This window comes from Nycticebus coucang, chromosome 10, assembly GCF_027406575.1.
Source record: "Nycticebus coucang isolate mNycCou1 chromosome 10, mNycCou1.pri, whole genome shotgun sequence".
NCBI lineage: Eukaryota > Metazoa > Chordata > Mammalia > Primates > Lorisidae > Nycticebus > Nycticebus coucang.
Genome location: NC_069789.1, coordinates 86,455,448 through 86,481,709, shown reverse-complemented (window position 1 = coordinate 86,481,709; position 26,262 = coordinate 86,455,448). Strand labels below are relative to the sequence as shown.

At 49.8% G+C, this 26,262-nt stretch overlaps 1 protein-coding gene across 3 annotated transcripts in view; it reads right to left on the bottom strand.

Moving 5' to 3' along the window:
- Positions 1 to 26,262, bottom strand: part of TNR (tenascin R) — a 432,007-nt gene that overhangs the window by 342,317 nt on the left and 63,428 nt on the right. Inside the window, exon 1 of one of the 3 annotated variants that reach the window (XM_053607625.1) lies at positions 10,727 to 10,847. The exons of the other annotated variants lie outside the window; for them this stretch is intronic. The gene's annotated coding sequence lies outside the window, so the exon portion shown is untranslated. Of the gene's footprint in view, positions 1 to 10,726; positions 10,848 to 26,262 lie in introns of those variants that run through there. 3 annotated transcript variants of the gene reach the window in all.

Below are 26,262 nucleotides of genomic sequence, written 5' to 3'. Positions count from 1 at the left end.
TAAAAGAGACCTGTCTGTGACATCAGCCCTATGCTGGGAGCTGACAGAAGTGAGGAGACAAAGACTGCAAGTCTGGGGCTGTTTGTGGCCTGAGGTGGTACGTGACTGGGTTTGTGTGAGGCAACCATGACATATGGTTGTGTGAGCTTGAAGCTGTGTGTGGTGCATGCATGAGATGTTGTGCAAAAGGATGCAAACATGGCAAGCAGTTTTGATTGTGGGTAGACAGGTGCATGGCTGTCTGTTTGCTATGTGTTTACTACATGTTCATTGTAGGAGGCTGCATGTACTGAGTGCAAGAGTCAGACAGAAAGACAGCAAACATGAGGAAGAGGGTTAGAAAGAGGAAAACAGGAGCAAGGAAGTAGATCCAGGAGGGAAGGAGAAAGGATTCCAATGCAAGAGGTGGAAGGGTAAAAAGAAAGGGGAAGAGCCTGCACTTCTGATGGTTCTCAGAAGCACAGGGCTAGAACATTCTCCAGCAGCTGGATGCATGAGAGGATGGAGTCAGGAGAAGAAGCAGCAGACCCCCTGCCCCTACCTGGGTGCCCAGCAGACTGGGGACTGTCCCAGGGCTCAGGAACCCAGTTCTGAGACTCTCACATCCTTGAGGTTCTGAACCTCAAGAAATGGAGCCACATGTCTTGTGCTCTCTCCCCGCACCACCGGGTCAGCAGCCCTCAGGTGGTGGGACTCAGCTCCTCACAGCCTGACCTCTGCCCCACCGGGTTCAGGCCCTCAGTTGCCCTCAGATCAGGGCCCGGACAAAGCAAGAAGGAGGTGCTCCTCCCCTCTGAACTTACGGGGAGAACTGAGGCACAGAACAATTAGGCAAGTTTGCCAGAGTCTGTCCACTCCATTCATGATCCTAAGTACTCAAAGGGATGGAGGTTAGGAGACAAACTCTCGGGAGGCAGACCAGCCCTGAGGCTGTCAGTCCCATGTGCTCCCCACGGAAGTCCAGAGACGCCCAGAGTGATCTATGCAGAGGACCAAGCAAAACCCCATCCCGCCCACCCCACTCCCACCCCCATGTGTGGCTGCTGAATCATAGTCTAAAAAGGCCTGGTCAGGACCAGGACAGTCACAGGGGATGTGCTGAGTAACTTTCAGAAACCTTCTATCAAGTAAGGATAATATACTCAAGAAGTCCCAGTGGCTAGAATCTTTTCAGACCCAATGTCCCAGATCTGGCCATACCTTTTCTCTTCTCCTCCTCCTCCAATCATTCCCACCACTCAAGCCTTTGGCTGGGTCAGACTTTATGATAAATGCATATCCATTGATTCCTTGAAAATAGAGGCTCACAAATAAGGATTTCTCTCCACTTCAAAATCAGTACTAGAAGACAGAATTTCTCCTTCAATCTCTTGCCCATTCCTGGAGCCCATTTCAGGAAACATAACCAGATTAAAGGAAGAGAGAGAAGAAAACCAAGGCCAGAGCTCTGATTGTGCTCACATAGAGCTTTCAGGCTCTCCTGAGCTGAGCTAGAGTGGAGGAAGTCAGCAGCTGTTCAGCGAGGGCTTCTCAAACTAAGCCACGCTCACCCAGGCAGGGAGAAGGGGAGAAAAGAGGATGGGGGTAGAAGGTATCTCTTGCCTCTACTCCCTCACACCACTTCCAAAGCTGCCAAGGATGACCCTAGAAGCCCCAGTGAGAAGCTCAGGTCTCAACTGAGCAGAGCTGGTTGGGGTTTGATGCACCACTCTGATCGGGCAGGTGAAGCCAAGCCAAGGAAACAGAGCTTCCCCTAGAAGGCTGGAGCTGCAGTATAGACAGATGATTGGAAGGGGCTGGGGCTGCACGAGGAATAAAGGGTAAAAACCCTACTGGAACAGATCCTCTCCAACTCATATGGGTGAAGGTGATAGCCAAGTTCTCTGCCAAGGATGAGCACATCAGCCAGGAACAAGCTGCTTTAGAGAGCCTGTGTTCCAGCAAGGATGGGGAAAGACTTCTTCTGGATGTGCAGCCAGGTGACCAGGCAAGCTGGCTCCAGGGCTCCACTTCATTCTGGCTTTAATGTGTTGACCCACCAAATACCTCCCTTTTAAGAAAGCTAGAAGCCAGTTGAAAGCCTCAGCGGCTAGGTCTCCAGAGCCCCAGGACTTCATCAGAAGGTGAGAGCCATGTCAAGCACTGCTTCTGTGGCCTCCATCCATCTGCTGGGAATCGCTCCCCTGCTCTGCCTCTCACAATGGTCATTTGGAGACCAAAGGAGCAGGTGTCTACGAACTCTAAAGGTCTGCTCACAGGGGACACAGCTGTAAAACTCACACTGCTACTGGATCAGCCACCTGGAGATAGCTCCAGGAGAGGCGAGGAGTTGCTAAGAAAATATAACCTGAATTCATACAGATCTTTGTGTGTGTTTTGTTGTTGTTTTGGTTTGGTTTTTCTTTTTTGCCTTCTTGACGGTTCTTAATTTTTCTTTCACCAAATTTTTCTTCTGAATATAAATTTTGGAAGTATATTTGGATACATGTCAGAGAACTGATGATCCATGATTCAGATGCGTAGTGTGTGCAGGAAACTAGCTTCTGATATGGACACCCTGAGAAACTTTGGACCACTCTGGTCCCCTCTCTGAACTCAGTTTCCACATATTTAAAATGAGGGCAGTGAGCTAGCTAAGGGCACATGAGATGCAATCAGGCCTCCTGACCAACCAGGGTACTGAGGCAGGTGTCAGGAGACCGGCACTGTGTCAGACAAATCAATAACTGCCATCAGGTCACGAGCTGTCTAATCAGTCCCTGTGGTGCCCCAGCCAGCACAGGAGCTAGGGATAGCTCCAGGGCCAGTTCCCGGGGACCTCTATCACCCTGTTGGAAGGTCACCTATATGCAGAAAGAGAATTTTACTAGGGATTATAGGTCTCTTGAATGTCATTGACTAAGTGTGTGACCACGAACAATCCTTTGGTCTTTCTGTGTGCCTCAGTCTCTCCACTAGTAAAGAGCCCTGTCTCTATCCCAGACTTGCCATGAGGATCAAGTAAGAAGAATAGTTATTAAAAATGCTTTCCAAGCCATAGATCTTCCATAATTGACAAGTTTCTATTTATTCAATATTTGAGAATCCCCCCCAAAATGCCCAGTGTTATAGCAGACATTGAAGAGGGCCTGGGAAATAGACGAGCATGAACCCAGAGGTCCTGGAGGGCCTGCTTGATATGGGAAGAGAGCAGCAGGTGAACTGGGCAGACAACAGTATGGAGGCAATCACGAGTTCCCAGAAGTGGAGGGACGTTTGCTCCCTCTCTGCTGAGTCAGTGGAGACTTCCAGAAGAAGCAGAACAAGAGTTGGGGACTTAGATATAGGAAAGGAGGCTTCAGGTTGTACAGGATGTTGGGGGTGAGGGACATGCCCCCAGGAAATGACATTGTCACCTGCAGCTTGCCCAGCAGACGTTTGGCCCAGCCAGGGTCAGGATGTGTGCTGACATTTTCTCAATGCTCATCATCCCTGGAGTTGGGTGGTGCCTCCAAATAGTCAACATTCTTTCATTCCATTTTGTAGTCACAAACTCATCCCTCCAACATTTACTTCCTGAGCTCCTGCTCCCCCAACCTGACTTCTTGGAGGAGAACCGGGGAGCCCAGTCAGCAGTGAGAATGAAGGTCCCAGGCCCCTGACCGAGCACATCCAAGCTTGCTGAGGTGCTAGACAGGGAGTGGAGAAGTATCTTAGGCATTCTTGACTCCCCCCCCCCCCACACACACACACACTGTATCTTTCTAAATTATTGATCCCAGGGCTCATGAGAAATGATACAATAGTTGGTGTTTTACGCCACCGAATTCCAGTATACTAGAGAATGAAATGGGAACTCAGAAAGAGGGGTGGGATTGGAGGAGTGCTTCTTGCAGGGACATCAAGAAAGACTTGACTGTGGCCATCGGTTTATGTTGGGCCTTGAGAGAACACTAGAGGAGGCCTCCTGCTGTTTGACAGCAGAGCAGGAGTAAAGCAAATGTCTTCCTGGAGCCAGGGATTGTGCTGCAAATCCCTAGTCAATGAAGAAAAATTTAAAGAGATTAAGGTAGTTGCTGAACCGTACATGCCCCACTCCCTTATCCCTGCTGGACTTTCCTTTCCTCTGTTCCCTCCCCCTTCTCTCCCTCTCTCTTTGCTTCCCTCCACATATCCCCATCCTCCCTCCCTCCTTCCTCCTCCTTCTCCACCTCCTGCCCCCACTCCCATCCTACCCGCAGCAGGTGCACCTTCCCACAGTAGGCTCTGGCCTTCAAGGATGCAGGCACTGTCAGTAACTTTAGGACCAGACAGACCCACTATTTTGACAGACCAAGAAGGACACATTGCTGCTTGCAGCTCCAGCTCTGGACACCATTTAACCTCAGAGGTAAATGTCCTGAAGACCTTGGCCTCCTGACACTTGCCTACCTGCATGTTTTAGGAATGAGACACGAGGGTTAGAACCAGAAACCACAGGGGAACAAGGCAAGGGGCTCGATTCAGGCTTGTGGATATTAGATAGTTGTCAAGAGCCCAGACCTAGCGGAAAATAACCATGGTGATGTAACATGGCAGTTTGTGAAGCCTCCTGTTTGCTACAGAGGCTCTGTCAGTGTCCCCAGCTCTCTTCTACATCTTGCTTCCTTCCTCCCGTGGGGTCACGATAGGGCCCACCCCTCAGTGCTGCTGAACCCGGGAACTCCCTGCTACAGACTGATCGCAGCCCTCCCACATGCCGGGAGTTTCCTGTGCTTTCCCCTTCTCCTGCTGTCTCCCTACTAAGGGTCCTATGGGGCCCAGGCTGGGCCTAATGCTTCCTCTCTACCTGGCCGGGGTCTGGTTGGTGCTGGGCATCTGGTAGACGGTCTCTAGTCTCTGACTGCTCAATTAATGATAATTACATGTCATGCCAACCTGTGAGGCTGGCAGGGATAAATTCCTTCTATCACTGTGATGTCAAACAGAATGTGGTGAGGGGTGTGTTACCTGCCCTCTGGGCATAAGGAATGTGTTTATTCCAGTAACTCTGCAAGACTTTCTGCAGCCTGGGCATCTCTGCTGAGAAGGCTGATGACTGCTCCCTCCAGGGTGCAGGTACCCCTCAGGCCTCGCTTCACTCAGCTGCTTGAGGCAGAGATCACAGCGTCCCCAGGGTGTGGGGGTTGGTTTTAGAACTGTGTTCAGATCCCAATTGGGCTAGTAGTATCTTCAAACTTTTCTATGAAATGGGTTTAATCTCCACCTCTTTGGTTTGTTGAAAGAATTACATGAGATAATTTATGTAAACCTCTTAGCACAGCCTTTGGAAAATGCTCCAAAAATGACAGATACTATTGTCCTTTTATTATTATTATTGTTGTTGGGGATTCATTGAGGGTACACAGAAACAGGTTACATTAATTGCTTTTGTTAGATAAGGACACTCTTATATTTGTGTCCTGCTCCCCAAAGGTGAACCCTATCCCTTGACCCCTCACACCCACCCTCCTTCCCTTTCTCAGCTCTCCCCGTCCCCCACCCTCCGCTGTGTACTAGGACCTTAATTGTCCTCATATCAGAATTGAGTACATAGGATTCTTATTTCTCCATTCTTGTGATGCTTTACTAAAAATAATGTGTTCCACACATGCATCCAGGTTAATACAAATGATGTGAAGTCTCTGTCTTTTTAGTGGCTGAGTAGTATTTCATCGTATACATACCACAGCTTGTTAATCCATTCTCCAGTTGGTGGGCATTTAGGCTGTTTCCACATTTTGGCAATTATAAATTGAGATGTAATAAATAGTCTAGTACAAGTGTCCTTGTGATAAGAGGATTTGTTTTTTCTTCTGGGTAAATGCCCAGCAATGGAATCGCAGGGTCAAATGGGAGGTCTAGCTTGAGTTCTTTGAGGGTTCTCCACACTGCCTTCCAAAAAGGTTATATTAGGTTGCAGTCCCACCAGCAGTGTAAAAGTGATACTATTATCCTTTGATGCCACCAAGTTCTGGGCCTAACTCTCGAGGATACATTAGAATCCTGAAGCCACAGCAGCCTTATTCAACTCCCCAAGAAGCCAACCCAACAGGGGACCTGCCTACCCTAGCTCCCGCCCCTCACTCAGGAGCACTGCCCCTCCTTCCCTTCTCTGAATCTAGAGACCCTGGAGCTGGAGTGTCCAGCTCATTGCCAGGGTTGAAGGAGGAATACAAGGAAGAAGAGAAGCTGTGCTTTAGGAGCAGATGAGAAACAACCTCCTAGCACAGATTCCCGGTACATGTTAGGCCGAGGGCCGCGCTGACGCTGATCTGCCAGCTGTGTTAGAAAGATGTGACAAGTTGTGCAGGTAGAGGATGGGGGCAAATGGCTCATCAGCAGCACATGCAGACAATGCACAGGGTTTTTGTTTGCTCCAGAGTCACTGTCAAGCAGTGATGGGATGGGGAAAACCTCCCAGCAGCAATGTACAGAGAGAACAAAGCTCACGTGGGCAATTACGCTAAGGCCACTGAAGAAGGGAGGTGGCAGTTCCACTCTGCACCCTTCAGATGGGAAGGAAGACAAAAGCATGACGAAAGAATTACAGGGACTCACTGAAAGAACCAAATCTTTTGAGTCTGGGGAACTGGGGACTCAGGGTCCAAGGGCATCATGTCAAGTAATTGCAGGGATGCATGTGAGAGAGGGAGGGGTTCCTCTGTGGGAGCCCAGAGGACAAGTGGACTGGGGGTGGTGTAATGTGGAGATGGACTCCCATCCAGAATAAAGGAGAATCCCCAGCATTTAAGACCACCCACACACAGGCCCCTGGGGAAGGTGGTGGACTCCTGTGGGTGTCATGTGGACAGAGGCTGGACCTCACGGGGCAGGGGAGGAGGCCAGAGTTAGGGGCATTCCTGTGCCAGGAAGGAGGTTCAGCTGCATGGCCTGAGAAGGCTCTTCTAACCCTTTGTAGCTATTTAATGAATACTTAATTCTTTAAATTGCCTTTCTCCTTGCCAGGCTTTAGCCAGCCTGCCTCTGGGCATAACCTGGACCTAGGCTTCCTCCCTGGGTGGCCACACCACTCCTAGAGGAATCGGCTGACCTTCTTATCCCCTCCTGGTGGGATTAATCCCCATCAGAAAGGGGTGGGGAAGGGGAGACACAGATCTAGGAGGAGATCAGAGGGGCTTCCAGCCAAACATTCACCGTATTAAGTCTGACATGGCCGTGAACGTCCAGAGGCAGAGGGAAGGAAGGGCTGAGCACTGGAAGCAGACCGAATTTCTGAGACAGGGAAATAGGCAGAAGGGAAGGCAAAGTGGTCAGGGCAGAACTCTGACCTGTGATAGGCTATTCTGAAGACACCAGCGATTGCAGAATTTCTTAGACTATCTAAAACCTTTGTGAGTCCTCTAGTTTCTAAAATTGCAAAGCTTCTCTAAAACTGTGTGAGCTCTTCCCAAACATACCATCAACTCCAGTAAACAATAAGCACGTAAACTGTGTCAACACATAGATAATCAGCCAGTGGAGGATTTCAGGCTACAATAAGCCTATGTTGTCTGTTTATTGTATTCAAAATACAACCTTATAAATGTGATTGGCACAGACCGCCAAAAATCAAAGGTGGAAGAGGCTGGCATGTGGGGTTGATGGGAAGCATGCTCCAAAATATCAAAGACAGAAAAATATAGCAGACAGAGAAAACTTCAGGGGTACCCCAAAGATAATATACCTGAGTGAGTTTGCTTAGTGAGCACAGATGAAACTCCCAGGCAGAAACACACAACAGTCCAAAGGATGATAGAATTTGAAGAGGGTGAAGTAACTTCCCATCCACCTCTACAAGTGAATGACATAGTCAAGGTTCATGCTAGCAGGAACTGGCTGGGCTTCTAAATGCTGAACATTGCTGTGGAGTGAAGAAGTAATTGGACACAGTTTTTCTCCCTATGGAAAATTTGCATTACCTCTTTGGAGGGGTTTATTTAAAATTGGGATGGTGCTACTTTGTTTTAAAAATGTGTTTGAGTTCTGATGCTCTAATCCTCTGTTCTGAACCCACGCTGTCTGTGAGCTGCCTTTCCTGTGGGCTCGAGACTGTGACCAGCAGAGCTCTGCTGCTGGTATCCGGGTGGGTGACCCGAGGACTCCCTGAGCATGTGAAGAAGAGTACTTTTCCCACCTTATTGACTCTTGTCCTGGAGGGTCCCTCAGAGGACTGCAGCTGGAGAGCCAGGGCCCCAGAGGTGTGCTGTTCTTTACATCGGAGCAGTAAAAAGAACAGTCACACAGCACTTTGAAGCCGCTTTGCAGCACTTTGTTCTGGGAAGCAATGAAAATGATTCCACGGATGAAAAGGAAATGAAAAGCTCTCAATTAGTCTTTTACTCATTTTCTTTATTTCTTTACAAGCATTTGCGTGTTTCTCACGTGCCGGGCACTACGTTGGATGCTGGAGATAAAAAGGTAAAGACTTCCCTTTATCTTTTCTATAGCTCAGTGAGGGAATCAGACCTCTGCACAGGGAATGCCCTGTGATCATGACCCTGGTGGTGCGATGAGACCAGGGCAGGGAGGCTTAGGTCTGCGGAAGAGAGTCCAGGGCCTCTGGCTCTAAAACTGCCTGTTTACTGAGTAGCTAATACGTGCTACGACTCCACTAATGACAAAGATCATTCACCCTCTTTCAAGGGTACAGTTTCTTGGGAAACCCTCTTAACTTTATCTTGAGCAAATAAGAAAAATTTGTAATGGTCAAACATGAGATTTCTACTGAGTACCTGCCCTGACTCAGGGCCATTATATACATGACTGAACTCATACATCCCCGAGAGGGAGGCGTTTTCATTGCCCTCATTATACATACAAGGACACTAAGAATCAGAGAGGCTGTTTGACTTCTCCAAACTGGAATGGGCTGATTCTTGTCTGCGGTGCTGTTTCTAAGATGCAACTTTGCTGAGCTCCATCTCTCTGGCCAACAGTCCAAGGAAGTTGGAGCTTTGCCTTCTGCTTCTTCTCTCCTAAGGACCTGCCAGAGTGGTCATGATGACTCAGCTGTAGGGCCAGCTCTCTGGGTGTGCTGCTCCCTGCCCACCTCTCTCAGGAACCCACCCTCAGGAAGGCTCTGGGTTGTGCAGAGGGAGGCTGGTTATTCTCCTCACTCTGCTCCAGTGTCTGCTGTTCTCATCTCCTCCCAGGGCCCGATGGTTCCAGAGAGCTACCGGTGGCCACCAGGTGCTCATAATCCAGGGCTGCTGGGAGTGGAGAGGCTGAGCCCCGCAGTGCTGAGTCCGCCAGCAGTGAAGCCAGCTCACCCCCACAGGCAGGAGGCAGGTCTGCCTGGCTGGGCCTGGGGTTGCCCCAACAGAATGTTCAGTTCCCGCACCTCTGGGAACCCCTCTCTGGATGCTTCACGGTCCTGATTTTGAATGAAAACTTTCCTAGCTCTCTGCTTTTACCACCCACTTCTTCTTGTTGAGTGATCTTCCCCTTAAAAATGTGATTTTCCCCGCTTCTTTGCTGTTTGAAAACCTGCCCACCCTTCAAGGCCTGGACTGCACACCTCCTCTTTCATGACATCCTCCTCCACTCCCATCCCCTGTGCTGTCCCCACAAATGACAACTGCTCTGTGTGGCAGTTCAGTGTGGACAGCAAGCCTCCATCAGGAGCCTAGAAGCTGTGACAGTGAGGACCATGCTTCACCTCCCATTTATCGCCCAGCCCACATGTCCCACTTTATCAACATTCATAGGATGTAAACAAATAAGAATCCAGGGAGTGAAACCCACCATCTTGTGTGTGAATGCATCACGCATTAGTCATTCACAAACATTTGTGAAGCACCTACTATGTGCTGGTAATTATGCCACGGGCTGTGAATACAGCATAGAAAACTGCCCTTCTTTGAGAGGTTTCCAGTCTCACTAGTGAGATATACATGTAACAGGAATTCCAGAACAGAAACACCGAGAAGGCATCCTGCTTCTCACATCCTCCCTCCTCTGACAGCCCTGTCTGGCTGTCCCCTCCTGCCTGCAGGCTCCTTTCTTGTATGGTGCAAAGGTTCTGGCCACCCCCACTGATGTGAATGGAAGGACAAATTGGAGGAACTCAAGGAGAAAGCCCTAGTCAGCAGGTCAGCCACAGAAGCACCATCTACCTGTCCCTTGCTTCTCAAAGCGTGGCCATGGACTGGAACCATTAACATCACCAGAGAGCTTATTTAAAATGTCAAATCTGGCTCGGCACCCGTAGCACAGTGGTTACAGTGCCAGTCACATATACCAAGGCTGGCCGGTTTGAACCCAGCCTGTGCCTGCTAAAACAACAGTGACAACTTCAATAAAAAAATAGCCAGGCATTGTGGTGGGTACCTGTAGTCCCAGCTACTTGGAAGGCTGAGGCAAGAGAATCACTTAAGCCCAAGAGTTTCAGGTTGCTGTGAGCTGTGACGCCACAGTACTCTATCGAGGGCAACATAGTGAGATTCTGTCAAAAAAAATTATAATAAATAAAATAAAACAAAATGCCAAATCTCAGGCCTTGCTCCATATCTATTGAATCAGGAGGTGCATTTTAAACCAGATCGCCAGGAAATTCCTATCTTATTATTCACATTTTAAAAGCACTGGTCTAACTTGTACCTTTTCACCATCTTTAGATGGAGCAGACTAGGATCTTCCCTTGTCTGCAAAGGGCCTGGGGTCATCTTTTATGTACCATCTAGCCAAGAAATTTGTACAAGTAAAATTAACATACAAAACATCTTACCAGAGAAAAGAACACCAGAATGAGAGTCACAGAGGGAGGAAGCGTATTCCACATGACTTGCTGGACCTCAGTTTTCGTGCTCAGGTGGCTTTCAGGTTAGTTGTTTGAGGAGAGATGTCTTGTGTCACCCTCAGCCCCAGGGTCTGCTTCCCGCCAACTGCTGTGTCCCCGCACCGCCACCCCTGCACGCAATCTGGCATCCCCACAGCAGGGAGAGTGCTTTTCTTAACCTCGGCTGCCTCGAGACTCGCCCGCTGGGTACTGGGAAGCAATCCACCCTGGCGGGAGGTAGAGTGACCCGGCTGCCCCGGGAATGGCAAACAAAGGGGGAAACAGATCTTGCTGGCAGTCATGAATACTGCCACCTGGCATCTCAGAAAGAGTCCGGGACTTACACCGGACACAGCTGTGATGAGCGTAAGAATCGCCATTTATTGAACATCTACCATGACCACCGTGCTAATATTACACATATTCTTTCTAATGATCGCAACAGCTCTACAAAGAAATCAGCAGCACCTCCCTTGTAAAGTTGATCTGAGATTGAAAAAACAAGTGACTTACACAAGTTCACACAGATGGCAAGAGATAGGACTGAAATTTGAACTCAGCCTATTAACCCTGAATCCCGCTGTGTTCACCTCCTACGCTTGGGGTGCACGGCCTCCCTCCCGCATTGGGCCTCTAGAAGGAAGATGGTTTCCAGGGCTAAGTGCGACCTGCCGTGGCAGGCAGTTCCTGCGAGGAGTTTGCCCGAAAGTTCCCATGACCCTCCTCCTGAGTCAGAAGCCAGTGAGCATGTCAACTTCTGCCTTGGTTTCCCCATATTCTCCCAGCAGGCAGCAGTAAGTGATAATTAATTATCTCACTAGGAACACTGAGCACACTAAAGAGATAATGATAGCAATGTATTTGAAAGATAAAGTGCAGTAACCGTTGTAATTACAGTGCTGCCCCAGCTGAGACTCCCTTCCTCCCTGTAGTCTAAAGTAGAAAGCATTCCCCAGGAAAGCCCATTGCCAAGCACAGTGCCTGGTACTCAACAGGGTCGCTAAGCAAACAAATGAATGAAAATCTTGAAGCTTGTCTAACCCCACTCCTGGCTCTCCTCTGAATCCATACTCTATTACCCACATGAAACAGGGCTGCTATGCCACCTCAGTACCATGGCATGACTCTGCCCTCCATAGAGCACCACTGTGCCAGGGGTCAGGGATAAAACAGCTAACCATTTTTCAGTAAAACTGTAGGCGCTCCAGTCATAGGTCATGTAATTACCCAGTTGGATTTTTTGCCAGTAGAAATCCAAGTTAAGGTTTTGCAAAAAGGCCCTACAAGGATGTTGATGTTAACAGCCACCAGCTGAGCCAGGGTTTCTGGAGGGTGTCACCTATGTGGGCAGAAAGGCAACCTCTCAGATCTTGGACGTGGAGGCAGAGCTGGCTGTGGGGAGAGGGCTCTGGGTGATGGGCAAGAGGAAAGGAGGAAAGGGTGCTTCTTTTAAAAAATAGCAATCTGAGTCATTGGTTCCATGTTCTCAGAAAAAAAAAGAACCCCCATGCCTCTCACTTCGCTGCCGCTGAGCGCTCCCTACTCAGGACCAAGGGCTCTCTCGGCATCTTGCTTCCACCGCTTTGCAGAGGCAGAAGCCCAGGAGCAGGACTGGGCTCTGCGCTGTTATATCATATGCCTTGTACTATGCCAGGCCAGCCTGCAGCCCCACCTCCCCCCCATCCTCTGCACACAGCCATCCAACGGTAACAGGCATGGTGAGTTTTTGGAGTATTGGAAATGTCTGCATAGGCCCCAGATTGAGGTCATGAAATTCATTTCACTTATACTATGACCTATACCACTGCAATATTTCCTATCTCCAGGAGCACCAGGCTGGTGACTTCATTAACCCCTGAGAACTGTCAAAGCCCATTTGAAGATTTCAATAACTTCAGGATCTAGTCGTTCAAGGTCTAAGAGCCCGAAACCCAGGATATGAGGCCTGGTATGAAAAACCAGGTGAACTCCTGGTGCTGCTGCATCCAGGGTGAGAGGGGGAGGTGGATAGCGTCTGGACAAGCAGAAGGGAAAAAAGAGTATATTAATTCTAGGCTGGCAATTTGCGAGCTCAGAGAATTGGTAAGCAAGTCAATTTTCAATCTGGTAATTATGTATACATTTACTCATTCAGCTACCGTTTGTTGTGTGCCCACCATGTGCTCGGCACAGCTCAGAGCAGCGATGCCAAGTCTAACACAGCGGTGTGGCGGAGACAAGTGACTGCGACCAGCAGGCCGGATGCTGGTGTTGCAAAGGGACACATCATGGAGGCAGGGAAGGGTTTCTAGAAGGGAGGATGATTGGGCTGAATTCTAAAGGACAAATAAAGTTAGGAAAGAGCAAGACATGGTTGGGAAAACACAAATGGTTTCCATAGAGAGAGAGAGAGAGGGACGTGGGAGAGGAAGGAGAGGTGAGCCTGGAGAGGCTGGGGACATGGTCATGAAGACTGCATCCTGGGCTAAGCATTTCCATGCTGCTCTGAAATCCATGGGGAGCCAGGGACAATCTGAAAGGGGCAAGTGCAGTATCAGGCTTTTACCTGGGGAAGATCAGCCCGAGAGAGCTCATGAGAGCTGGGTTACGGAAATGAGTGAAAAGCTGTTACAGTCATCCAGGGGAAGGATGAGGATGGCTGGAATTCAGGCCGTAGCATGGAGGTGAATGAGGAGAGAGCACAGAATGAGAGAGAGCTGGAAAGAAGCCAGAGAGGACAGCACGAGGTTGCTGGATGCCTGCGGGCCCTCCAGGAAGAGAGAGCGGCAGAAGTTAGTAGCACGCACAAGGCAAGAGGCGCAGACTTAGGGAGGGGTGTGTCAGCCTTGGACACATAGGGTGTGAGTTCTGGGAGCCCACGGCATCCAGACAGAGGCGCCCAGTGAACACCTTCATGCCTAGTTCTCAGGAGCCATGAGAGGCAGGAACAGAGCCCCCAGGAGCCAGCCCTGTGGAAGCCTGGCCATGCCGAGAGTGTGGACCACCCTGACTCCTCTGAGGTTGGCAGAGGCCCCTGCCCCTTCCACCTCCTTGCCAGGGCCTGAATGGCTATGGAGACATGGTTCTTCACTCAGCACTGTGGCAATGGCTGGCAGCAAGGGGATAAGCTTGCCAGATAAATACCCAGGACACACAGTTAAATTTAAATTATGCTGAATAAAATTTCAGTATAGTACACCCCAAATACTGTGTGGAATATACTTAACGAAAGAATTATTGCTGGCCAGGTACGGTGGCTCACCCATAATCCTAGTACTCTGGGAGGCTCAGGTAGGTAGATTGCTTGAGCTTAGGAGTTGAAGACCAGCTTAAGCAAGAGCAAGACCCTGTCTCTACTGAAAACAGAAAAACTAGCCAAGTGTCATGGTACACCTTTACAGTCCCAGCTACTCAGGAGGCTGAGGCAGAAAGATCACTTGAGCCCAGAAGTTTGAAGTTGCTATGATCTACAATGATGCTATTGCACTCTGCCCAAGGCCACGGAGCAAGACTTTGCCTCAAAAATAATAATAATGATTATTATTATACTTTACTGTTTATCAAGTTCAAATTAACTGGGTACCCTGTAATTTTATTAACTAAATCTAAAAACCTTGCAAGGAGGTGAAACAGGCCTTACCTCTACATCCTGATTATACCAGGCCCCGAAAACTGCACTTATGCTAGGAGTGTTATGATTCTTGGCAGCCCCAGCTGGGTCTGTGGGCCCCGCATGTGCTCTCCTCATCCTAGGAAACCTGTGAGCTGCGCCTGTGTGGGGGGCTCGGGAAGGACAAGAAATAGTGATCTTCCACCAAGGGCATGGACAGTGGCATCAGCACAGTAGCTGGCTCAGAGGAGAAGCCCACCAAACCTCTGATGATGGGTAGATTCAAATTTCTGCACAGCGACTTTGGCTAAGTTATTTATCTTTCAGTCTCAATGTCCTCATTAGTAAAGTGAGGACAATAAAATCTTGCAGAGGTAGAAGACCAAATAAAGAATCTTGTGTAAAAAGCCAAGCACAGGCATTCACCAAATGTTCCATGCCTGCCCTGGTCAGCTAGCTCACATCCCCCCACACCACTAGCTGGAGCCAACATGGACAAGAAGATGCTCAGGGACTGACATCCTCATTCAGTAGCCACCCCGACTTTGGCCTGTGAGTGGTGACAACCCAGGGACTGGGCTTATAGTAAGAGAGATGTGCTGACTTTGATGATTTGACTTTATTTTTTAATGCAGTGAGTAGAAGGTGAGACAATCCTAAATGTTGCTCTTCTCCCTAAGTACGGATGAACTGTCTTTGTCATTTAATAACCGTTAACTGACACCTGTCACTCGCCACCCAAAGGCAATTTCTGCAGGCCTTCTTGGTGAGGATAGCTGTGCCCAGGCCGCAAACCTGTGTGCATATGGAGGTGAATTATAATCAGGCCAGAGGACACCTCATAGCTCCTTTCTCTCCAGAGAAATTTCCAAGGCACTCTTCATGCCAAGGGATCATGGGCTTCCAGCAAGCTCCAAGTTTGCTGAGTAGGAGGAAACAGGTGCATCGTACAGGAATCCGGTCTGATTTATCATTGTCACAGCTTGCATTCATATTCCCTTTTCAGTTCTGCGTTGCCTTCTGAAATGCTGCTTCCTGCTAGGGTAGTCAAAACTCTTTTCCTTCAATCAACACACGTCTGATTCCAAGTCTGCATATCTCTGCTCTTCCCTCTGCTTGGGAACACCCTGTCCCAGCACTGCACTAGGCTTGTTCCAAGTTCCAGCTGAGGCTGTGAAGCTTCCTCTGACCTCTGGAACCACAGCTCACTCACCAGTCTCTGCATTCCAAAAGCAGGTGCATCTGCCTCCTTTGCTGGGGGAACCATAATTAAAATCTGCTTGTGAATCTGCTTTCATCTTGCTATTTAACTATTTCCTCCAAATGCCTTGTCTCCTCAACCTGATGACAAGCTTTTGGAGGGAAAGGCAAAAATAAGACATGTCTTTCCTGTCCTCCTCAAGCCCAAGCTCGTGCTGGCCCATGAGTAAGCACTCGATGGATGGTGGGAGAATGAAGGAAGGAATGAAGGGCCAGCACCAAGGACATTCATTTGTCCAGAGAATTAGCACAGCTTCAAGCCTTGTGGGGAGGCAATTAAACAGACAGGGGTCCTGCCCTTCAGGGATTTATAAGCTAAGACAGACAAGGTGACTCTGATGGAGAATGAAGAAGCATTCAGTAGAATGAGCAGGTGCTGGATAAACAGTTACATGTTTGCTTTACGCAGACGCAAAGGGGTAAGTGCATTTGGGGCCCTGGAAGAATGAAAAAGGAAGCCTTGAATGTGAGCTCATTCATTTAGCCATTCAACAAAGGCTTTGAAGTGTCTCCTAGGAACCTCAGTTCAGTGTGGAACACTGAGGACAGCAGATGAATGAGTCTTCCTTCCTGCCACTCAGGACCTCACAATCGAGGTGAGTAAACACTTTCCCTCAGCCACACAGATGCAGACAGTCTTCTGTGGAGGGTCAGATTTTAAGATCTGCTGCTTTGGGAGGGAAGAATTAGAAAGAACTGAGTGTGAAAGACATCTTTTGCATGCCAATCATAAGGAGAAGCAATCCGTGTGCAGTTATCACCAGTGAGCAGAGCCACAAAAGATGCGCCCTAAGAACAAGACACTGAAAAACACATCAGGAGACTTGAGGTAGCAAAGCTTGCAATGCCGTCAACCCGGGAGGTGCTGGGGTACTCCCTGCAGCCACACGCTTGCCCTTCCCCTTCTCAGCCTGGGGCTCAGTTCTGTGGAGTAATAGGGCTGTGTGCCTCTTGGCAAGAGCAAATGGGGGAGGTGGGTGTGGTGTCTTCAGGAAATCAGGGGGTATCGAACCAGGGGTCCATTAAACAGGGCCTGGCCAGGGGAGACACGCCCAGTGGGGAGAAGGAGTTCCACTAGGGGAAAGGTTAAAGGAAAAAGGGAGAGGAACCCTCCCTCCCAAGGAAGTGTGGGAACAGAGAGTGGGAGCCAGGGATGAATGCTCTCTCTATTCTTTTCATCACAGATAGCTCCCCTCCTGAGCATGTCTCTTTAAAACTGAACAGAAAGACATAGTTGTGAATGGCAGCTCTGGCCTAGAGCTAGACCCTTGGAAACCACAGCCCAACTACATCAAATTCCATCCTTAAACGCTTCCCACCAGGCTTAAGCTGTCAATCTTGTCCTTCCTCACCCCAGCCCACCTCACTCCCCGGTGTGTAGATGTGTATGCATACTTGTGCATGCACACACACACACACACACACACACACACACACACACACACACAACCACTAGGCTTACCACATAACCCTGTGGGGCCAGAAGGAGCAGTGACTGTAGCCTAAGGTGACAAACTACTCCCTTTGACACTGAATGTTGTCACCATCCAGCTGTTCTCAACAGGACTCACAGGAACTGTATTAAAGACTCGTGGCATTATGAAGGTTGAGAACCCCTGCCTTAGACTGTCCCGGACAATCTGGACACTTGCTCACCCTGGGCAGTCTGACTCCTCCAGGCATTAGAGATGCTCAGACAGTAACACGCCAGCACCTGGACCTCCCTGGGCTGCCCTCCTCCAGCTCCCTCTGCCTTCTGGATCCTGTTCCTTTTCCTCATCCCCTGGTAGAGAAGAGAAGACCAGGCCCCCAGCATCAATCTGGTGTCTTCAGAAAACCTGTCTTGCTGTGATGGATTTTTTAATTGGATTGTGACAAACATTTAATACCTAATAGAGCTCTTACCAGCTCAGTTAATTAAGAATGTGACTAATTCAGTGGATACTCAGAAAGAGAGAAAGAAGGGGAAGCCAGGAGAAAGGGAGCAGCATTTGGGGAGATAGTGGGTGGCTGGAATTGCAAAGTGACCATGGAATTTATTTTTTATTCAGCATAGAGGGTGGGGTGGAGACTCCCCCAGACCCAAAAGGCAGAGGGACTACATTAAGTTTGCAAGAGCAAAATGTTAGCAAGTTGCAGAGCAGCCAGGCAGACAAGGACCTCTCTTCTCAGCTTCTAGCTCAGTCCCATTGTGCACGTGGGCTTGTCGCTGCTGGCTTGTTAGCAATGCCTGAGTGAACGGGGCTTTGTGGATCCTCTAAAGCTCTATAGATAACTACTGAGTGTTACAAGTCTCATCACTGAACCTGCCTCACGAGAGGGTGGTACAGCTTGGCACAGCCAGCCCAGAGCAAGTGGGCCCCTTACCCCTTTGTGGACCCCCACGGGCATGGCAGATGGCAGTGTGAACACAAAGATCACATTCATAATTCCCCGTCACCACACGGTGCACGCACACACAACCGCGTCTTCTGAGTGTGCAGTGTGTAACTCCTCACACCTGTCTGCTATATATGTCAAGCAAGCAGGTACCCTGTGCACAGCAGAAATGCAGGCACATGCACACAGACGTGTACACGGATGCAATCACTGGCAGAAAAATGCACACGCAGCATGTCCGTGAACACCCACAGGAGCACAAGGCCAGCTCCTGGGCCCCTCCTGTCTACGATACAGGCTCGTCTCTTGCTCAGCTTTGGTGGTACCTGAGCAGAAATCTCCCACCATCCTCCTGAGTGGAGTCTAACTGTCTATTTCCCTGATGGGATGGGGACAAAGCTGTTAGACAGCTGTCACTTTCATTCTGACAGGTGGTTCCATACACAGGATTTGGGCCGGGGTGGGGGTTGGCGGGGAGGTCCATGAGAGGATACTGGGCTGGTGTCCTAGGACTCTGGGCAATGAAAAGTACCCTGGAAACACTGAATGCTGTCACCATCTACACCAGGAGGATGTAAAAGGGAGAGCTCAGTGTCAGGGTTAACTGTCAAAGGCAGTGTGTGAGGGTATTAATCCCTGATATGCATGGTGCCATAGTAACTGCTGGGGAAGGAGAACTATTTTGAGTCTCTCCTGTTGCTGCTCAGTGGAGGCACTGCCTGAGCTTTACAAATGTGCAGCTTTCATATTCTGATCTTTAATGGCAGGTGATAAGATTATGGGAAGAAAGCTGTGATTTAGCTGTTTCCAGGTACTTGGAATCTCACCAGGGCTCAGCCACCAATTGTCTGTGTTAATCCTTAAGGCAAACCTTCGAGACAGGTGGGTGGGATAGAGCTACCTTTTGTCTCAGGAGAGGGAAATGGAGCCTCTGGAGCTTCGGCTCCTGGAGGCAAGACAGCTCTTTCCCCAGTGTGCACCTTCACACTCAGTGGAGAGAATAGCCAGGACACCTCCTAATTAACCTGGCAAGTGCTGGGACAAGCAACAGGGTGGGTGGGGCTGGGACAGATGGAAGATTCTCTTCAGGACCAAAACAAGGGACAGAACTCCTGATAGGACTAAAATGAGGATGGGGTGAAAATCATAGCCAGAAAGGCCAGAGGATACACCAGCTACAGGCAAGAAAGCTGAAACGGGAAAAGCATCCAGAAGTGAGAAGACCCTGCTTCTTGCCTTCCTTCTTCATTTTACTGCTCGTAATATAAACGGTTCGTTATATTAGTAAGGGCATTTACCATTCCCAAACACTTTCACATACAGGAGCTGCTGAACCCTAATGCCGGGAAGAACCTGGAGAGCCCCTGCTAACTAGAGGAGTGCCACAGAGAAGCCAGGGTTTGGACTCCACACAAGAGCTAGCTCCTCCATAGTGATCTCACCTGCCATCCCACAGCCCCGGAAGGAGGCCTACACTGTTCCCATTTTACAGGTGGGAAGACTGAGGCTCAGGGTGAGTGACCCGTTATACCCAAGGCCACTCAGGAAATACGCATCTGAGGTAGGACTTGGGGCCAGCAGTATGAATTCCCAGCGGAAAGCCTGTTGTGTTACTCTCGGTTGGCAAATAGAATCATCTGGGGAGAGAAGAAAGGAGCTGAGATGTGGTTAGGAAAGTAACTGTGCTGCTATTCCTTAACTGCCGGAGGGCAGATTGTGCTGGAGGGAAGTGCTAGGGAGAATGTGCCAGAACTGTGGTGGTGAGGCCTTCCCCAGGAGTTTCTTCTACCTCTACCCCCCACTGGCTTCTAAGCACCTTTGTTCAGTTTCCCTCCACTGCTGCTTCCGTTTCTGGGCCCTGCTGTCTCTCTCGGGTTGGGCAAGGCAAAGTGGCCCTCTGTGATTGTGGCTTTGTTGGAGCAGCTATGGTGGGGTTGTGGGGGGCAGGAAAGGACATCCCCGGGAAGGGACCACATGTCAGAGCACATCACTGCCTCCCTGCCCTGGCTCCCATAGTCTCCCCTTTCCCAACAACATCACAGCCCCCCCCCCTTACAATTGTTAAGAGATTCTAGACCTCTTAACAATCCCAGGGGGAAATGCCAGAGGCAGGCAGAGAGAACAAAGCCCAGTGCACCACTTCCTGGGACAGAGACCTTAGCCAAGTCTTTATGCACTTTGAACTTCTACTAATGGGGAATTTAAAATCTCTGCATGTCTTGCTGGTTTCTTGTTGGGAAGAAATAACATATGGGAGAGAAGTTTGCAAACTGTAAAAGCCTACAGAAGTGAAAGGTAAATGAAAGATACTTTTGTATTAAGTAGGAGAAGGAAGATCAAGAGTGACAGGGAGAGGAGGGAGAAGCCGGGGGCTAGGACTAAGTAGTGCCAGAGGGAACGAATGCCTTCCCACCGAGAAATGCATTAGGCCCTTCAGATGTTCATTCTGTTCTGGGTGATCATAAAGGAAAAGCTATTCCTAATGGGCAGCAATTATAAGACTTAAGAGCCAGCTCATGGCACCCGTGATTGGGATATATCAGAGCAATTCTTTCAATTATTTCCCCAACACCAGCCTGGTCCATGAAATTTCCTGCTTCTTACCCTCAGCCATCCTAGAAAGGGCAATGCTAAGGATGAGGAAAGTGACAGGGAATGACTTGAGGTGGGCTGGAGTGAAATAGACAAAGGTCTGCCTGGTTGCGGGTAGAGATGGGGGAATATTAAATATATAGGTTCCTTTCCTTACCCTGGGACCTGCCAAATTCAAATCTCCAGGATGGAGCCCTGGTGTCCAAATATTTTTTAATCTGCCTTAAGTGATTCTCACGCACAGCCAGGTTTGAAAACCTGCCTTTATCTCAAGTGCCCGACCCCTACCCCACATGTCACATGGACCAGTCTGTAGCCTACTGCCTTCCTGCCACCATCAATTAACACAAAGGGGTCCTCCTTGAAGGACATATGCCGGGATGGTCCTGCCTCCCTGCCCTGCCCAACTCTCCTGCCGGCTTCCTCTCTGGTGCACAGGCAGTCCTGGGAGCTGTCCCTGGTAGCTTGCAGCTGCAGGGCAGGAGAAAAGAGAGATCTCAAAGTGCAAGGACAGAGGTGACACTGACAACTAAATATGCAAAACAGTGGGCCTAAAATCAAAAGCCTTGGCAGAGTCAGGAAGACCAAGTGGGTCTGGAGGCCTGAGAGCCTAGGACAGATCATTCAGGCAAGCTCATCTGTGCCACCAGAGTACAGTGGGAAAGCTATGGTCAGTCGGTGGCTGGCTACGCTCCCTCTCATTTCTAGAGTGCTTCCTTTCCACCTGCTCCCCACAGCTGTGTTTGTTCACACTCCCAGGAAATCTCTGAGCCAGGTGGGCACAGTTCTACTGCCAGGGGTGGAAAAAGCAATTCCCTAAAAGCAGGGGGGCTTAAGACAGACAGTTTTCCAGCTAATTCTGAATATTCCGCTATTGATAAAGTTTACCCACAGGGGTCTGGGTAACATAAGGATGGGCCCAGCTTCTATCACCGGTATCTGGGAACAGAGCCACTGTACCACTGAGGCTGGGCCTTTCCTCTGCACATTCTTCAACCTCCTTGCACTGTGGGCAGGCTCCCGGGCCAGAGGGCAGGGGCACTGGTGAAGCACGTCCAAGTTTTCAGGCAGATGCAGGCCCTCTGGGCCATGGACCATATTTACTGAATAACTACTGGGTGTTTGATGCTAAACTAGCTAAACTAGCTGCTATGGCAGGAATAGAGACAACACCAACAGAAAACATAATTCCTGTCTTCAAAATCCGTACAGTTCAATTGAGTAGGCACAATCTATTACATGTTCATACTGTCGTAAGGTGCTACTGTCCCTCCAGCCATGAAGGTTACCTCCTAGACTGTTATCAGCAAGGTATAGACTACAGTCAAGGTCCTGACGAAGGGTGGGGTATGGTGAGGCTGGAATCACCAAAGGTTTCTTAGAAGAGGCCAGATCTGAGCAAGTGAGGGAGGGCCCACACAAGTCTATCCATGCAAAAGCCATAGGGAAGCCCAAGAGTTTGCAAAGCTCCCTGTGATGACAGCCATGAGCCAGAAGGCAGAGTGGAGAAGCAGAGAAGTCTGTAGGGGGGGAGGAAAGCCCGGATCTGCTTCTAGCTTGAGTCATTTCATCACTCTGGCCTCAAAGTTCCATCTACATGGGAGATGCTGGCCCAGTGAGATAGCTCATGGTCACTGCCAGCCATGATATCCACAGGCCCTCCAAGCACCGAAACACTGTCTGCCGAGGGCATCCAGGGAACATAGAGCTACCCTGTGATCATGGAGCCTCCACCTACCCACACCCTGGCCTTGGCCTTGAGATAAGGCACTAGCTGGAATCCACGTAGGCCTCCAACGGAACCAACAACCAGCTGCTCCATCTGTATGCAGGGCACTCTCAGCCTCAGAGTTTATAAATAAACCAAGACAAGTCATTTTGTCCCAAGGGAGCAGGATGTCTCTTGAAATACAGAGATGTTCTCTGTGGTTCCTGAGTTCATTGTTATTCTTTGGTGAAGAACAGGGCTTGGATTGAACATGGTTCCCATCTGCAGCTGAGCGTCTCAGCGGAGGCAGAGGGGGTGGGGCGGGGAGGCAGGGACCCAGACAGGGACGCTCTTGGTTGTACCCTGATGTAATCAATGGGGCCACTATAGGAACAAGAGAGGGAAGACAAAAAGGAAGTGTGGCCGAGAGGGAGTGAGAAGAGCGGGAGGGCACTGGGATGGGAAAGGGGGAGGGAGAGAAAGGGATATTGACAGAGACATAGAGAAGAGACGCTGGCAGGATGACAGCTGAAAACCACACGCCGAGGGAAGGGAGAGCGATGGAGGAAATTAGACGATAAAAATACAGAGGCAGACAGCCAGTTGAAGCCAAGCGCCGGGGCTGTGGAAATGCAAGAGGGACAGAGACAGAGCTTCAGGGATCCAGAGAGCGTGCTGAGGTGGGAGAGAGACTCAGCAAGGAACAGCGGGGTGGGGCTGGCACAGGCAGGGCTGAGACCTTGTGGCCAGGAGTCTTGGGGGTGAGGGCAAAGGTCAGACATGAATGTGTGGAGGGACACTGTCAGCCTGGCATTCAGTGCTGTGTAGACACCACCTAACGTGGTATTCAGAGTGAGGACTCAGATCTGGACTATCTGGGGTGAATCCTGGTGCTCCCAGTTTCCAGTGGTGTGACATTGAGCAAGTCAGGTGACAAACCAATGTCAACCTGGGTTGTTTCACCTGTGTGTGAATGGGGATAGTATTAGTACTCGCCCCGGAGTGTCATGAAGACAGCACCATCTTAGAGAGATTTCAGAAGCACCGAGGTCAGTGCTGGGCACATGGGAAGACCCTTTGGGGGCTCCTAGGGAAGGCAGGGCGGTGGTGCACACAGACAAAAATGGACAGGAAGGATGGGGCAGGAAGAAGCAGAGGCTCACGGTGAGTCCACCTTTTATTTAAAAATGTATTCATTTCAGCAGATACACTTTCATTGTGAGCGATGGAGCTAACGAGGAAAGACCAGCTCCCAGCAATGGACTGGCATGGCAGGAAACCTGAGCCAAGAGACGGAGGAGGAGGGAGACACATGTCAGTGCCCAGATTCCAGAGATGCCAGGGAAAGGCACCTTGCTGGGATACCAGCAGGACCCAGAGCATGACACCAAGGACAGCCACAGAAAGTGCTGGCATCAGATGGAACAGGAGGGCTGGGGGCTTAAAAAAGTGCTCTGGCTCATCCCATGTGCCCTCTCCTATAGCTTAGGAAAAGGGAGTTCTATTCATAGCCCTGCCCTGTCTCTCACAAACACCCCAGCAGGGAATGGGCTTTTTTTTTGCTTTTTTCCTAAACTGATGTGAGACTCTTAGAAATGACTTCCTCTCTTCCTCTGTGACCAAGGTCTCCACCTGTAAACCAGAGGCAGGAGCACAGACTCCACTAAGCAAGACGTGGAAATATCATTGGCCCAGAATCCCAGATTTGAACCACTGTAGGGAGAGATCAGAAACAGGAGGGGGCAGTGGGGCCAGGATATCAGCAGAAAGGTGGGAGGGGGTGGAAGCTTGTTCTGGTACATCTCCACCCCCAGCTGAAGCTCACTCATGCTCTCAGCGTGGGGCAAGGGCCAGAGCTCAGAGGATGTGTGCTCCATCCACCCTCCCTGAGAGGGCTACTGCCCTTACCATGTACAAGGGACACAGAGAACCTGAAAACAGCACCCCGCATGGAGCAGGGGGTGCTCTGTGAATGGCACTTTGTTATCAGAGATAATTCCTGAAACAGGTGAGATCCCAAAGGCCTAAAGATGGTTTTAATCTTGAGAAAAATCCAGGCATCCTGTATTTTAAGTCCCCGTGTTTGCCAAACCAGGCTCCTGGTGCTGGAATTGAGCCTGGAGCAACAAATATACAGACACACTGAAAAAGTTAAAATGTATTAATTACTAACTGCCCATGCGCATTTGTGGTTATGAATATTATAATCATAGCTGTCACTTACTGCAAGCCTCCCTGGGCCCTGGTACTTATATCTATAAGCTCCTAAAGCCTTGCAACCACCAGGGTTCTGCACAGGGACACGGGCTCAGAGAGATGAGTAACACGCTTGTCAGGGCATGGTCTGCAGGGCTGCCATTCTTTCCACATCTAAATCTACCTTGGATTTTCTTAAGGAACATGATTTTCCTTTCATTTCAGATTCTGCATTGAATCAGTTTTATGGGAAAGCAGGACCCAGCCCTGACACCCACCACTTGTTGCCCCTGTAGGAGGGAACAGTGGGTTTATCTGAGACCATCCTTATGACCAGACAGGACCCCAGCACCCTCCTGGGGAGGACTATCCTCCTGAAAGGAGCCTACCCAGAGATGGGGACTAGTTCCACGACCTTCCTTCCTCCTTCAGGGACTGTTTGGACTTCTGGAGGGAGTGGGACAGGGAAGAAACAGGAAACCTCTCAAATTCTGCCGCACTAAGAGGGGGCCTGGAGCCCTTCACCCTGGAACCCTACAGGGGTCCACCATGTGGGTGGTAGAACGATATTATTTTTCTCTTTTGACCTCCAAAATCTAAGATCTTTTCCCTCCAGAAAGTATTCCATGTGTCACTAGGGACACAGAGCCTACACAATGGGTGGGTGAAGACGGACTGCCATTTCTGTTTGCAACAAGATCCAACTACCCCCGGCCACTTGTTCTACAAACAACAGAGGAGTTTGGGGGCAAGCATTGTCACCAACTTGACAGGGAGGGGTCTGTGGGCCTGGGATAGCTGGTCCTGCTCCCCATTTTCCCTGCCTGACTGCTTGAGTGATTTGTACAGTGGTCAGAGGATGCCGAGGAAGGTCCGTTCACAAGCAGGCTCTGTGCCCCTCTCTCTTTACTAAATGTGCACGCACTCACGCGCACACACGTGGAGATTATTTCCTTAAGAGATTAAAGAGCCCACAGAGGTCTAATCAAGGAAGATAACAAAAGCTTGTCCTAGAAAAATTAGGTTAATGTCCTTGCAGGCAGCAAGTACGATGTGTTACCAATACTGATCAGACTGAGTCTGGGAGGCAACGCCTGTAGGTCAAAGGAGTAGAGCGCCGGCCCCTTAGGCCAGAGGTGGCGGCTTCAAACCCAGCCCCGGCCAAAAATGGCAAACTGAGTCTGGATGTGATCAACCCCACAATCTCCAGGTCAGAGCTTCGGGAACAATTTTTCTCAGAGTCATTCTCCTACCATCACTCTTCTCCAGATAAGATTCAGAAAACAGCTAAAGTGGCCCAGCGTGAGTCTGGCAGGCGCAACTTCTAAGCTGCTCCATCTGCCTGGCCCCTTCCATCCCCTTTCCCCAGCCCAAGCTAGACATCGCAGGGAACTTGCAGTTTCCACACCAGCACCCACCTCAGCCCAAACCTCCAGTGTGCGTGTGTGTGACAGGAGGGGACAGGCCAAGGAAAGGACAGATGTGGAGAGTGGTGCCAGAGGAGAGAGGGGAAAGCTGTGCGAGCATGTGGGAGTGTGTGTTCAAGGAAACCCCAGGAGACCAGCTTCCAACAGTGATTAATTTAGTGAGAGAAAATAGATTCTCACTGCCAGCCACCAAGTCTGCCGTGGCTGACAATGAAGCAGTCAGCTCTGCTCTCGGGCACCTCCGGTCCTGCAAGAAGGCGATTTGTGAGCTTTGCATTCATACACAGAAGGGAGAGAATTGTGGAAGCAGTCCCCATGGTGGGACAGGAGCCAC